General features: G+C 27.7%; 1 long non-coding RNA gene across 1 annotated transcript; it reads left to right on the top strand.

Annotated features, from left to right (window-relative positions):
• The first annotated feature begins 4,568 nt into the window (after window positions 1–4,568).
• LOC116186656 lies at window positions 4,569–5,393 on the top strand. Its single transcript, XR_004151670.1, has 2 exons — window positions 4,569–4,768; window positions 4,856–5,393. It is a non-coding gene; the product is annotated as an uncharacterized LOC116186656 (long non-coding RNA).
• The last annotated feature ends 10,785 nt before the right edge of the window (window positions 5,394–16,178 follow it).

The raw sequence follows: 16,178 nt of genomic DNA, 5'->3' as shown, positions 1-16,178 counted from the left end.
AAAAAAAAAAAAAAAAAAAAAAAAAAAGAACGGAAAGAAAAAAAATCTTCGATCAGTCCATTCGAAAAATACCGTTCCAGCTAAATTGACTCGACGACAAATTGGTATTGCACGGTTACCGCCATAGGAAGGCATAAATGTTATTCGAGCATGATGATGATGATCGATGCGGCGCGCTGGATTCAAGCTTGAATCACTCGCGTTTCAGACGCGTCGTATCCTGGCTAGTGTGCAGGGACGACGGGTGGCCAGACAAAAAACGTGTTCGCTACGAAGAATGGACCTTGATGCAGAGAAACTCGCTTCTGGCGAATCGAGAAACGACCTCGAGAATCTCCTGATTCTCGGGAAACTGTTTCTCTGGGAAATTGTTTTCCATGAATCTTGTTATTGTGATAGGATATGTCTTTGTGGAAAATTGGTTAGAAACGTTTCATGAATGTTCTAATTTTTTTTTTTTGCTAATTTAAACTAATAAGATAATTTCGAGAAGATTTTTTTTTGTTTGAATCGAGGTAAAGTGATTTCTTTTGAAGAATTTTTAATAGTTTTCATTCTTCAGTGTGAAAAATAAATAATCTTTTATAAAGATATTTTTTTTTTTAGTTTTTAGTTTGAAATGAAGTTTTTTTTTTGGTTTTCATTATCTAATTTTTAGTGGAAATTTCTTTCTTTTTAATTTAATGTAATAATAATAACATTGTAGAAGATTATGAAAATTTTTTTATAAAATTTGTCATATTTTAGAATAAATATATTTACTGAATTACATCAAGACAAAGAACATCAAAATAGAATGATTAATTTCTTGAAATATAATTTTTTTTCTCTTAAAAATCAAGAAACTTATTGTTTAAATTTTTATATATTAGAAAGATTTCTGTAAAAAAAATTATATATTATTTAAAGATTAATATATCATTTATGAGAAGCCAAAATATTATTATCCATCAATCAATATCACATACAAATTTGAACATTATTAAGAATGCAAATAATTCCAGACTAAAAAAGTTCATGATTTATTAATTTTTATGTTTTACAATCATATATATCCTGATATCCAAGAATATTATCTTATGCAAAAGAGAATTCTTGGAACATGAATCAAGACTGTGGAGATAATATTTATTGCAATAGAATCCATTTAAGAATCCATTAATGAGTATTATATTATTTAAATCATATGAAATTTTATTTTATCTCTTAAATGTGAATTTTCTTTGAAAATTAACTAAATATAATTATTAGAATATTAATAAAATTTAATAAAATTTAATCAAATATATATATATATAACATATACATTTTATTTCTTTCTTTAACTATTGTCATTATAAGAAAATTTTGTGATTTTTGTTTAAAAATTATGAAATGCATATAATTTTTTACTTAATTTTAAAAGTAATTACTGCATTTATTTATAATTATTTTCTTAAACTTTTTTTTAGAAAGATTTAAATATTTTCAATTTCTATTAAAAAGCTTTACAATTTTGAAATTAAAAAATGAAAATTTGAACTTTAAAATTTATATTTTTTTTTGATATGAAATTTAAAAAAAATCAAAAATAAAAAATTTAAAGATTTTAAAATAAAAAATGTATAAATTTTCAAATTTTTAAAATAAAAAGAACAAAAATCAAATTGTACCCCCCTAGGATTCATACCTTTATCTGTCAATGATAACGAATCGCATCTCTGCTATATTTATCCTAATCGTCCCCTTCCTTTCGACTTCCTTCACGCATTTCCAGCTGGTGTTATTCTCGAGGAACCTTCTGCAGAAACTTCTCCTCGTTTTCGGATCGATTGCGCGAGCCAATCGTCGAGGACACGGACGAGCGCGATTTACGAGCAGTCGGCTTAAAGCTCACGATCCTCCTCTTTCGAGTTGCTGCTTTACTTACGCAACCATGCGAATTCTACTTCTCTCTTTCACTCTTTCCTCTTTTTCCTTCTTTGTCTTTGAATCTCAGCTAGAGACTGTCGACGACGACGGGCCCCTCTGACGATAAACCCTCTCATCGACGAGGGGCTTATCGCTTCGAATTATCCGCGCTCAGGAAGAAGAGACGAAAAGGAAGAAGGTAGATGAGAGGGGGAAGGTAGAAAGGGAAGGTTGTCGTTTGTTTGAAAATTCGATGAAATCGTCTTAGCGAAATCGAATGGAAATTGTGTTTAAATATTTTGGATATTATGTTGAAATATTTTAATTGGATTTTTAAAATTAAATTATTTTTAGAATTAATAGATATTTATAAATCATTTATTTAATGATTAATTATTAGAAATTTTAGGAGTTTGTTAAACAACATTTCAAAAATAATATTCCATATTATTAGAATTATGATTATCGATATTTATCGATATCGTTATCGATAAATAAAATATCGATATATTATTGATAATTCGATATATCGATAATATATTGATATTAATAACAAATGAAAGTAATTTAAATTCCTATTGTTTCATATTAATCTATTATTAAAAATATTGTTTAATGATTATATATATATATAAATATTTCATTAATTTTTTCATATATTCAAAATATTAACGCGAATAAAAACAGCTTAAGTAAATTACAATATAATTTTTCAATATTTTTATTGAAACTTATTACAAATAATTTTTACATCTTAATAATAATTTTTAATAAGAAAAAATAAAAATTTTATTTAGTTACTTCTATTTATTAATAATATTTTATATTATATCGATATTTAATATTTTATATTATATCGATATTATCGATATTGTTATCGATTGAAGACTATCAAAAAATATTAATAAAATATCGATAATCAATAATCATAATTCTAATTTTAGAGAATAATGAAATTTTGAATTCAAACTTTATTGTAGAATTTATATATATTTTTTTTAAAATTTAAATATTTTAGTTTATTTTTATAAATATATTAATATCCAATATATAATCTTATCTTAACCTATACTTTCATATTTATGTTATACTTTTTTGCAACTTTAGATTTATTAACATTTCATATTTCAATATATAAAATAAAAATAATAATAAAAAATTTTAGATTCATTAATATTTTATATTTTAACACACAAAGAAAAATAATAAAAATATTCTATACAAGCTTTTCTGTGATGATTAATATAACCACAAATTTCATCGAAATTAATTTCTTTTACGAATTTCTTTCTGTTTCACAACCAACGAAAAAAAAAACAGAACTTGTATTCAAACCATACCATTAATTTTCCCACGATTATCTTGGAATAATCGTCGATGAATTTTTCAGGCAATAATGGTAGAGTGAGAAAAGATCCAAGCGGCACGTAACTCGTAAATCGAGCGGATCGACGTAATTCGAGGCAACTTGCATGCGCATGCGCATTGGCGAACTTTACACCCAGATCAGTGTTGGCCCCTCTGGTTACTGCAAAGCCAGGATAATTTATCGGCAATAATAACGCAGGCAGCAGTCGGTCGCTCGTCAAAACTTTCTTGCCCGATGGCCGCACATACATATATCACACCCTCTCTTAGTTCCGTCTTCGTTCCACTATGGCAAAGTTTTCCGTTTAATAAGTTTCAGCAATTTTTCACTTTTCCAACAGCGTGTTATTCGGAGAAACAGAGAGTAGAAAAAGGAAAGATCGTTGATTTTTCGTAGGGTGAAAACGACTTTCGCTTTCAAACTCGCGTTAAAGTTGTCTGTAACATTCGAGGATTTGGAGTGGTGATACATAATGGATTTTTTGATAAAGAAGATCATAAAGTGATTCTGTGAAGATGGTGTTAGATTAAAAATCGATTGTTTTATTTAACTGGTAATAATAGTAAAATACCGTTAGATTTAGGTTAGAATTTTTTTAATATTTAAATAATGAATTATATGCGTTAAAAATTGATAATTTTTAGTTTTGTTTTCAAAAAATAGAAAATATTATTAAAATAATAAATTTATAGCAATTTTAATTAAAATAATAAAAATTTTTCTTGTAATATTAATAATATTAATATTATTAAGAATATGTGAAAAAATATGTTTTGAAAAAATGTTCTTAAAATTTTCACAAAGTATTAATTTTGTCTAAATTAGAAAAGTCTGAAACAAATGACTGTCATAAAACTTTAATCTTCAAACTGTCTTTAATCTTCAAACCTGTCGAAGAAAGAAAAATAGTACATGGAAAATTTGTTTCTCGTCTACTTCGTATTTGACGCAACTAAAATGAATAGCATTTAGTATTTCAATATATTTTCATGTTCCACATATGTAACAATTTATAAAATAACTGAAATAAATTTTTAAATACAAGAATATATTTATCGACGTATGTGAATACGTGAAAATTATCCAAATTTATGTTGTAATAATATTCCCCAAAGATTAAAAGATATTAAGTTACATTAAAATTTACATTTATATAAATAAATATTTTATATAAATTTTTTATATAAGATTCATATCGATAATCGAACAATTTGAAAATATAAAAATATGAAAAAATATTAAAGTTAAGTACATATATGTTTAAGTGAAAATTGATTATATTCAGAATATTAAAATTAAAATTCCTACGTAAGAAAGGAAGTTAAACAATGAAGAAAGTATAATTGTTCTATTGTAAATAGAACTATTGTTCCAGTCTTAATTATGTGATTGAGGTTATGAACATGAATGAGGTTATGGACATGAATGAACAGAACTACAATTCTTTATTTGATTGTTAAGTTGATCTACTTCTTTAAATACAGATTTCTATGAATTTCAGTGAAATATGTAAGTGTTTATTTATTTAAACGAAATTATATCAAATTATATTAAAATTCCAAAAATATTTTTTAAATGTTCTTTTTTAATTTTTAGATTATTAAATATTTAAAAAAAACTATTTAAAAAAAGATATAGAAACAGTTGAATTTATCAAAAAGATAAAAAAAATAGATCAAAAGAAAAAAACTTTTCAAACAAAGAACAATGATCGGTATAACTGGAAGAACCACACAAGTAAAAATTAGACAGTCAGCAAATAGGAAACGCACGAAAGGGAAAGCAAAAGAGCGAAAGCATCGCATCGATGGAAAGTGAAGGAGGGTGAGAGGAGGTTGGCGGAAAAATGTGGAAAGAGACTGAGCTAAATTAAAGGGCGTCGCGAACAAAGGCGAATGTGCTTCGAGAGCAAAACAGGCTGCGAGTAGTATAGGTATACGCTACATAGGTGGCCATGGGGGTGTCTACGTTTGCCTCTTCGTGTCAGATCTAAGCGCGTGGCTGTAGTGCTGTTGTTGGCTGACGAGAATAGAGATGGAAAGCGAAGATACGCAGTGAATTTCAATGTGTTCTGTGATTCGTGCCCAGAAAACTATTTTCCTCAACGTAGTTGAAGAGAAAGAAAAGAATGAATGATATGGAAGAGACAAAAAAGAAAGAAGATCGAAGGATATACACAAGGAAATGATGAAACTTGTTGAAAAAAGGATTAATCATGAGAAAATTAAATTAAAAATTAAATTTAAAAAAATGAATGAAATCAAAGGAGCAAAAATCTGCGATTTAGAAGTAAATTTAAATTTGATTTAGAAGTAATATAATATATCATGAACTGATTTAGATATAGAAAATGTAACTATATTGCATGTTGATGAAAAAATTGAAATTTATGCAAATATTAAAAAGAAATATAAGCATAATCTTTGTTTATTACATTGTTACTTTCTTATTCTTTAATAATATTATGTATGATGTATGTGAAAATCATTTATCATTTCATTTAATTAATTATTTAATGTTTTTGTTATATTTGTAGATACATTTTGCCATTATTAAATCAATTATATGATAATTAATATGATAATAATAATTATAAACTGCAATTGATTTTAACAATTAAAATTTAACAATTTAAATATTCTTTTCTATCTTTTTTACATGATTGATATATAATAACAAGTTTCATAAATTTAAATAGATTCTTTTTGGTTTTATATAAAATTTCTTTGTACGAAATCATATAAAAATGTTTCTTTAAATTTTCGTTTCATGCAAAACTATAAATTAGATATAAGTTAAGTATTGCATGTTCTCCAATCAAGAAATGATATTAATAAAGTTTCTTTTTCCTATGAAATCAAATATAAAGCAATTCACGAATGATCAACAATGCATATATATACACATACATAAATAATATAAAAAACGATATCCAGAACGATTCGTAGACACGTAGAAAGTGGTGTAGCTTTACCAGGAGAAGTGAAGACCGAATCACAGGCAGGCACCCCCCCCTGGTTTACCATAAGAATGGTCCCCATTATCCCGTAGATCCGCGCCGGGAGATATTGCAAGTCGAGAATAGCCGAAGCCAGCTAAGGGGCTGGTGACAGATGCTCTGTATGCAAATTCCCGAGCACCCGTGAAAACCCCATAACACGCCATCCTCTCGCTGATTCTCCTCTCTACCCCATTCCTCATTCTATCTCACCCCCTCCTCTTTCCACCTGCTTCCTCTCTTTACCACTCCCTCAACATTACCGTTCTCGAAGCCAAGACGTTCACCGTGATAAAGACTTTCCTTTATTTCTGTCTTTCTCGTTTCATCATCTTCGTTCACATCTTGCTTTTTCCTTCCTTTCCTATGGTGTGAGTTTCTTCTCCCTTCGATTCATCGTCCTTGTTCAGTGATAACAACTAGATTAGTCTGTCTCATTCTCGCTATTACGAAGCTGTTCTTTGTCCTAGATACTTGTCGGGAACAAAGAAAAGGGGAGAGGCGTATCTCGAATACGGGAAAAGCGTTAATTGAAAGAAGGTAATGCACGACTCAATAAGATTTTTTCATTTCTATATAAAAAGATTTTTCAGCATCAATTTTCTGATCTTCGAGCTGAAGAAGAAGTTTCTTGTACTGATTTCTCTGGATATATTTCTTTGAGAAATTCATTTATATCTGAAATTTTTTATGTAGTTTATTAAATAAATTAGAAATGTTTTTTAAATAAAATAGAATTTAAAAAAAAATCTTATAAGTTTCTTTTAACATTAAATTCTTAATTTTTTTGATCAACAAATTAAATAAGAATATTTGTTGTAAAAGAGCTACTGGTAACGCCCTTTTGATTGATCACAACTTTGTATCTTGTAATTATTTTCTCGAAGGATCCTTGAAGAAATTAATTAAATAATCATATTAATGCTGCTATTCGAGGTCGAATTCCCCTAGTCATTCTTCGACCGTCTTTTCTCCCCACCTACTGATCGTTACTGGATTCGTGACTGGCAGTTTAGATGTGGGCGACAGCAACAGAACGGAGCGTATCTTGAAATTAATTTAATTAGTGGTCGGCGTAGACCCAAGGTTCAGTCAAATGCTCATTAATCGCACCTGTCGTTCCAATCATCCACTATCGTCTTAACTGTGTAGCTCCTTGTCACATAACCTGTTTCAAATAGTTTTTATTATTCCTATAAGAAACGTAGAAAAATTATTGATTTAAATATTATTGAACTTTTTGTTTTTAATATTTTCTTACATAAAAAGTATATAATTAAAATAAAAATTTATCAAATAGACTTTTCATCCTTTATAATCACATTAATCAAATATAATTGAATTATTTACTAACAATAATACATACTCGCAAATAACAGATGGCGTTCCATGTATGCAATCAATATTAGAACACACAATATCGATAGACAAACGATTTCGATTTTTGTCGTTTAACTATGAAGTAGTCCCTGTTCGAGATATCGAAGTTCAGAATTCTTCCCATTTCACTATTGTTCGCATAACTGTCGTTTGTGCCACTTTGATGTAAAAAATATTCAGTTTAATATGCGTCGTAGAAGGTATATGTAAATGCTTTGAAAATCAAGCATATAACAAAAGAAAATTACGGGAAATGAAATCGGAAGTGTGGTGAATGAGTGTTGAGAGAAGAGTCGAAAGTAAAAAGAGAAAACATGGCCGTAAAAACGGTCTTTTTTAAAACGAGAGCTAAAGAGAAAGAGAAATAGACGAGACTTCGGACTGTTGGATGAAATTTCATCGTAGGAATTCAATTAAAAGTAATATAGAAGAGAGTTAGATTTCCGGTTTGCCGTATTATATATTGTAAGTATTATATTATTATCTTATATATACAGATATTAAATAATATTCAGTGGATGATCAATCAACAATTAAGATTCGTAGAAACAATATTACTAAAATTTAGATTTAATAGAATGAAAACGAAGCTTAAAGGCAACAACAATGTTTTCGTATTATATTTGTTAAAATCATAAATTAAATGTAATTCGTAATTACTTTCAGTGAATTAATTAAATATAATTTAGCTGCATAAGAAAGATAAAAATTAAATTTAAATGAAAACAATTTACAAAGTTCGTTCAAATGTCATAGTGACTTTTATTTCGCGAGTTTTTTTTTTGTAATTATTTCCAGTCAAGTTTCTCAAGTTTAGGTTAAGAATAGTGAAGCGGATTCATAAAAAGAAATGAGATCGAATTAAGAATGGAAATATCTTAATACTTCAGAGGATAAAAGAGAGAGAAAGAAAAAGAAGAAACAACGACCACCATCAGCAGAAAATTGGAGATGGACCAAAAAGTTTTTACGACTTCTTATTGTTTCAATGACAATTAAAAGAAGGCTAAAACAGTTGAGAGAGGAATTTTCGCCAGAAAAAAAGATAGTATTTGAAAGACAAGGGGCGATGGTAAACTTTCTCGCCATGTACCGGAGGAAAATTCGTTCAAAATGGTTTGAATTCTTGTCTCGGAAGACGAACGATCGACGCGATTTCGGAATACTGATGCGTCACGCGAAATATCGAAGGGGATCACTTGTTTCTCTATTCCTAACCTCTTCGGTTCCCTCTTACTTTCGCCTTTCTTCAGTAGGGTAGAAAAACGAATATGGTTTGAAAAACATTGTATAACTCACGTAAGAAATATCGCAGAAATAATAATAGCAAATGAAGTTGTTATGCGTAATACATTTTTATTATTTTTAATTTAAATTTTTTAAGAATATATTATATATGTTATATATATATATATTGTTTAATTTGGTTATATTTGATTATAATGCAATATTTAAGAAAAAATTGATTAGATATAATAACAATTATTTTCATGGAAATTCAAATAATTTAAATAAAAAGTCTTAATTTAATGTTAACATAAAATTTCAAAAGATGGAAAATATTTTTATGTGGTATTATTTTAATTAGTGATTATATTTTAATAAGATTTTAATAATTTTCATTTAAAATACAATGAATTACACAATATAGTATTAGTATTACATAATTTATGCATATTCAATCATAATTACATGCATGTTTTTCATTTACAATATTCATTTATTATTAACTTTTATTGCATACACAATTTATTGCTATTCAAATTACTGCTAACTAAATTTTTTATAATTAAAAGATAAAAAAGGACATTGGAAATAGCATTTTTAAAATATCCTAGTCTTTATAGAATTAATAAATAAATAATTCCTTGGAGATTATATCCATAATTCTTTTTGAACTAAAAGGATGCATAATAAATTCCTGCGAGTGATATACCATAGATACTTTCATATCTTCTAAATTGATTATATTCATAATATTAGAAAGTGAAGTTAGGAAGATTATTTTTTATTCAGATTTTTCTATAATAATTTAATTCTTTTCATAAATATTTATAGTGACTTTTTAGTTTCAGTTATTTTTTGTTATATTTTAATTTGTTTGTCATTAAAATTATCTCATCATTTGGTGATAAGAAATTTTTTTTTTTATTGAATTTATTAAAATTCGAGGATAGAAAATGAGAAATTTGATCGAAATTGTGGCAAAAAAATAAAAAATAATGAGCACTGGTTTAAAGGAAGACCGATAAACAACGGGAAATGAAACATCCTTTTTTTTTCCCTCCAGTTTAATGTCTAGTCGCGGAAATGCGCTCTTGAAAGTTTAACTCTCCTCGTTTACCCGTTTATCACGGCAACAAACACTCTCCGGATTCTTGGCAGACATTCGATTTTTAGCGGATAAACGGTCCCTTTGGACGAATACCCCTTAAGACGTATCTAAATAGAAAAGGTTTGAAACATTGAAAAGATTATTTTGTGATTATTTGAACATTTATTGATTTTTTTCATCAAATATCAATTTGAATAATAATGTAAAATAATAATTAATGAATTAAATGTTTAATGATAAATAACTTTTTTTTTTCAAGGAATAAATTTTTATGGAAATATAACTATACAAAGAAAACGATAAAATAAATTTGAGAAATGTATTAGATTGAGATAATATAAATTAACTAAAAGATGGACAGATAGACAGATAGAGAAACCGTACGATGTATGTTATTGGATTGCTAGATTAGAGTCACGTGTCAACTGTACATAATTTTCTCTGAATGGTATTTTTCTAGGGGAAATACAATTACAAATCATTTTCCATTATCTCATATTTCATTCGATCATATTAACTTCTATGACGCAATAATCATAGAAATTTCAATGTATCTTTTATTCATTTATAATACAATTTTCATTATTTAACCATTTTTATTTTATTAAATTCAGATATTAAAAAAAGAGAAATATTGCAAGAAAAGCAGAATATAATTGAAAGCAAGTGAAACTTTCTAGAAATAAGAGGTGAAATTTCTACAAAAGGAAGAGACAGAGAGGGAGAGAAACATTTGGAGTGGTTCCGCGGTGGTGAACGGCGACGACGACCGCAAATTCTATTTGGCCCGATGGAAAACGCACACCGTATGCCGCGAGGGGTTGCAACTCACTGCTTTCATCCTGTAACCTTCCTTATTTCCTTGGCTGCGCGCTAGTCGCTGGATTCTAATGGATTCCCGGCCCGTAAATCCTACCGCTAGGAAACCACCTCTCCCTCCTGCATCGATTACCATCGGAAATATTTTTGGAAATAACAGTTTGAAGATAAACAGATCAATGAAAATGTCCATGTTTTTTTTAAGAGAATTATAATTGCAAATCTCGAAAGAAATTTAGGTATGACTTGAATTTTATTTTGCGGATATTCAGGTAAATTTTGAGAAATGAAATTTATTTTAGTTTTTTTTAAGATTATTTTGATACGATAAATAGCAGTTTACATCATATAAAAAAATTGCAAAAAAATTCATCGAAATCATATGTACTTTAAAATATTTATTTTTAAATTATGTAATGTTCGGATACATGGGTACATATGAAAAAATTAATTTCTGAAAAAAATTAAAATGAATTTTAAAAATGATTTAGAAAAATGATTTAAAAAATTTTCAAATTTGTTTTTTTTTTTGAAAATAAAGCTTCGGACGAAAAATATTCTTTTACCATAGTCATATTTATTATTATTTTAATCGCACAAATCTCAATAATTTGATTAAAACCATCTTGTAAAAATATAATGAAAAGAATATAAAAAGTTATATTTATTTATTCCGGTCGTAATTCATTACTATTTAAATTATATTAAATTGATATGAATTATATCATTAGATAACGCTGAAGTCTATCTCAAGCTATTAGTTCCAGGAATTAATAAGGATAATTTATATATAAGCGAGCAAATAATCATGTATCCAGAGCTTACTATAATTACATTATTTAATAAAAAGTTAAACGCATACTTATATTATATTTATTTTGTTCTAGAAAGAAAATAGAAATCTTCAATACGACTATAAATTTAAATAATATTTCATTATCGAAATAAAATCAATTTTCAAGTGTCATGTGTAATCTAAAAACAGGATATTTCTTGAGAAGATTCTTGAAAATTCTATCTCATTTGTGGCTAATTCACAGTAAAGCACTCCGCAAAATTTTGTCCATTTCTCCTGAAAATCCTGTCCACGTTTCGACGAGTTCCGGCCAATAGTCCCCGGAATTTCATCTTGCCTCGACCAAGTTCCATGTGTACGCCTCTATGTACAGAGATTGTCGCAACAATCGGAAGAAAAAGGCCGGTAGCAGGTGGTTCGCCCTCGGTTTTATGAGCGGTCGCCAAAGGGCAGTATACCGGATGTCGTTTACATGCGAATCGCTCATCGGGGAGAAACTCTAGCTTGGATAAACTCTGGATTTAAATGGGCCCGCAATTTATGCTAACTCACCGATTCGACGTCCTTCGTTGAACGTCGATGACGAGAAACGAATAGAGGTTGGTGGAGAGCTCCGATTCGAATCTCCTGCTCCATTTCTTTTTATTTTTCTTCGTTTCTTTGTTCAGTTTCAGAGATTCATTTAAGGAGATTTTTTGTACATATAATATTGATGTGTAGTTTGTTTTTGATAAGAAAATTATAGAGATTGATTTTATTAATCCAAATTGAATATTGAAATTTGATTCTAATGGCATGGATCAGTTTTGATCTATTAAATGATTAATGATTTAATTTATTAAATGGTTGTAAAATCATTCAGAAAAAGGGGCTAAATTTATTGTTAAATAATATTTGTTACATTCATCAATTGAAAGTTCATAACTGAGTGAATTATTTTATTAATTTTATTATAAAGAAATAAATTTATATGTAATGAATATTTTAATATCAAATTCGAGTATTTTCTTATATAGATTTGAAATTCAATGTAATGAAAGAATGTAAAGAATTATTAACATTATAGAATTATTAACACATTATTAATATAATAGAATTCTTGAAAAAATATTAATCTTCCATTGAAATCACAATTGATAAATATAATTGACAATTGATAAATGATTCTAAAAAATGAAGGAATTATTAATATTAATTAATTAAATTAATCAAATCAATTAATTGTAATAATTTTAATCTTGTTTTTTAATAGATAAAATATTTTTTTTATATAAAACTATTTGATATAATTTATTTGTTTGATTCAAATTCATATATGAATTAAAATACAAATATTGAAATTTAATATTTCAAATGTATCAATTAAAATTTAAACTCATTTACAAATCTATCTTTTAATTCATTTTTTTACAAATTTAAATTCCAAAATTCTTTTAATTTAAAATTTAAATTTTTAAATTTTAATTAATAAATTCTTCATCATCATTGATTATGATATCATAAATATCTATTATAAATATAATAATATCATAAATCAAAATTACATGCAGGGAAATTGTTTTTCATTGTCACTCTTCATGATCAGCGAATTTCGTATTCAAACCCCTGAATATTTCCTTTTGAAGAAACTCGTTCTATTCCCTCAGGAATTCGCAAGACACTCGCCATTCATCATCACGAGAATACTTTCTATGCAAGACGGATCATCGACCATCCCAACGATCTCGTTATTGACGAATATTTTTTCTTCACGATCATGTTTTTATAGAAGAATTCTTTTTTATGGAACATTCAAATTTCAAAGTCTTTCCCTTAATCAGAAGACGCCTCGGTGTCGCGACGCTTCTACAGCAGCTAGAGTCAATACTGTAGACGCGAGCTCATCAGCAGAACGAGTATCTATCGTGAATACTGATGCGATTCTAGAGGGTGGGTTTCGTTTGTGGTATAGTCAAGTTTCCCCCTCAATTCGTCCACGTTTAAGTAAACATGACAACAATTCTTCTCGTTTTCCACGAAAGATAAGTTCAACTATTGAGTTGTATTCTAATATCAAAACAGTCTTTACGATCCTTATCCTAAAATAGAAGATACAAATAATAATAATGGTTGGTGGAAAAGGAATTTTCTTCTGAAGTTTGCGTGATACAATTGTGATCACTAGGGATAAAATATGAATATGAGATAAGATTATATTTTTATGCGTAGAATTTCCTTGTGAATATTGTATTTTATAGATCAATAGAATCGTTGATATTTGATATTTCCAAGCTAATGTTATAAGATTTTTTTATATTGATATTTATATTGTCAAGTGAAATTTATATAAATTATTAGTATTTATATAAGAAATAAATTTAATATATCATAATAAAAATAATTTACAAAATTATAATTATTATATACTTTTATAATTATCTTTTTGATTTTATAAAATAATAGAAAGATATAAATTTATAATTACAACTTTTGTTTTTGCATTAAGTTTTTATTATTATAATATAATATATAGATATCATATATATTTTAAAATAAATTTTATAATCTATATACTAATATTAATTAATATTAATTATATTAGTATTAATTATGAAATTTGAATGTTCCATAAAAAAGAGTTTCTTCTATTAGAAGTAGAGGTCTGCCAACAAATTTAGATTCTAAAATTAAATAAAATAATTTTCTATAGTATCCAAATAAATTGAATCAAAAATATTTATGTAAATTAGAGAGACAGAAATATAAATATGATAGGTAAAAAGTCGAAAAACAATTATTATGGTGGGGTAAACGAAACGGAGAGGCAGCGTGGTCGCACGATAGTCACCACGTGCTTTGAGTCGAGTAGTAACGAACAATTCCGAAAATGACCGAGCGCGAGATTTCATGTTAGAATCCGGTGTCGGAATGCTTTGCTCTCAGTCGTAGGCGCGTGCCACGTACCGTCGAGTCGGTGTGGGTTTGTTCGATTTTGTCGCTTTGACATTTGCTTTATCGTATCTTATTCTATTTAATAAATTATCGATAACTATCAATATAATTTTATATTTTTTAACCTATCTGAATTATTTGTGTTGTTATTAAATTAAATAGAAACTTTTTGTAACTTATAAAAATGTCTAGAATTTGTCACACTGTTTTGGTGAACAGTGATTAAGTGATCAAATAACAAATCAGTGACAGATACGCAAGAATTTAATGATCGAATAACAAATTTGAATATATTTATGTGACGTGAGTGTCAACTAAAACGAAATGAAGAATTGTTCAAGAATATACCGGTGGCAACATCATATCAGATAAAGAGGTAGGCGAGAACTGATATTTTCTGTTGATACTTGTTTATGCGTATCACCAAGAGATTTCGTTTTTGAAATATACGGTGATGCGCATTTGATTTATCGCAAGAATGATTGCTATAAGAAATGCGGCGGAATGGAACGGTGGTGGAAAGGTTGACAGTCTTTGAAGATGCGCCAATTAGCAGACAAGTTTCCGCGTCTGTTCGTGCGAAACATGAGGATTAAGGACCGTTACTTAGTGGTACAGCCCTTTTCAACACATCCACATCATGATTTTTAATTAGCTCACAGCTAACACTAGAGATTAAAGTATGTTTCCATATACACAGTTAACTTCTTCGTGTTTTGTGCGCCGGTTATTTGTGTGACAGGATATTTTGAGGTTATGATATATTCCTTTTTTCGTGTAAAAAGAATAAAAAGTTTAAAGTCGAAAAAATCAAAAAAGAAATTTTTTCAAGTTATAATATATCATTTTGTAATACTTATAATATCCATATATAATTATGGATCAAATAAATATGGATTAAATAAAACTTGTCCAATTTTGAAGTGAACGAAATATTACATTAAAAAAAATTTCATTTTTTTTATTAATATAATATTTAGTAGTGCTCATAAATTACTATTATAAATTATTATTACATTTTTTTCTAATGAATTTTATAAAATATATATATTAATCTATACAATATCCAATTCCACCGATCGTTACTTTTCTTAATCCTGTTAGAACTGGTTCGGAAGATTCTAAAGATGTCCAACAGTTTCTGTTGAAGACAAATTCCGAGCGAGCTTTACGAAAAGAGGGATCCTTATCGTGAACCTGATCTCGAAGAACTTCAACCAAGTTGCCGAGAGCATGCAATTCGAATCTCCTTGGATCTCTTGCGCCTAGTCTCTTTATCTCTCCCAACATTTTCCCAAAAGGGATTACTTTCCCATTAGGATCTTGTCTTTCGAGGACAAATAGTCGAAATTCAGCTACCGTTCAAACCGCCACGGTAATTTTTCTGCAAGAGCTAGATCCTCTTATCAGAGACCCAACAGAGATTTTTCTTTTTTCTTCGATTTTTACCCTGGGGTTTCTTGATATCTGAAAATAACGCTTATTTTTCTTTTATCGTAAAGTATTTTAAAAGTCAATTTCTTATTTTTTATTATATCTCTATAATTTGTTTTGTTTTTTTTATAATACAGTTTTTTATAGTAGTTTTTTATAAATTAGAAATATATTAATTTTTCTTTAAACATTCTTTTGTTTCATGTCATATCATTTTTATAATCAT

The sequence above is a fragment of the Apis dorsata genome, unplaced genomic scaffold (assembly GCF_000469605.1).
Source record: "Apis dorsata unplaced genomic scaffold, Apis dorsata 1.3 scaffold_1085, whole genome shotgun sequence".
Lineage (NCBI taxonomy): Eukaryota > Metazoa > Arthropoda > Insecta > Hymenoptera > Apidae > Apis > Apis dorsata.
The sequence above is the reverse complement of the archived record's forward strand: the minus strand, read 5'-3'. Positions and strand labels throughout refer to the sequence as shown.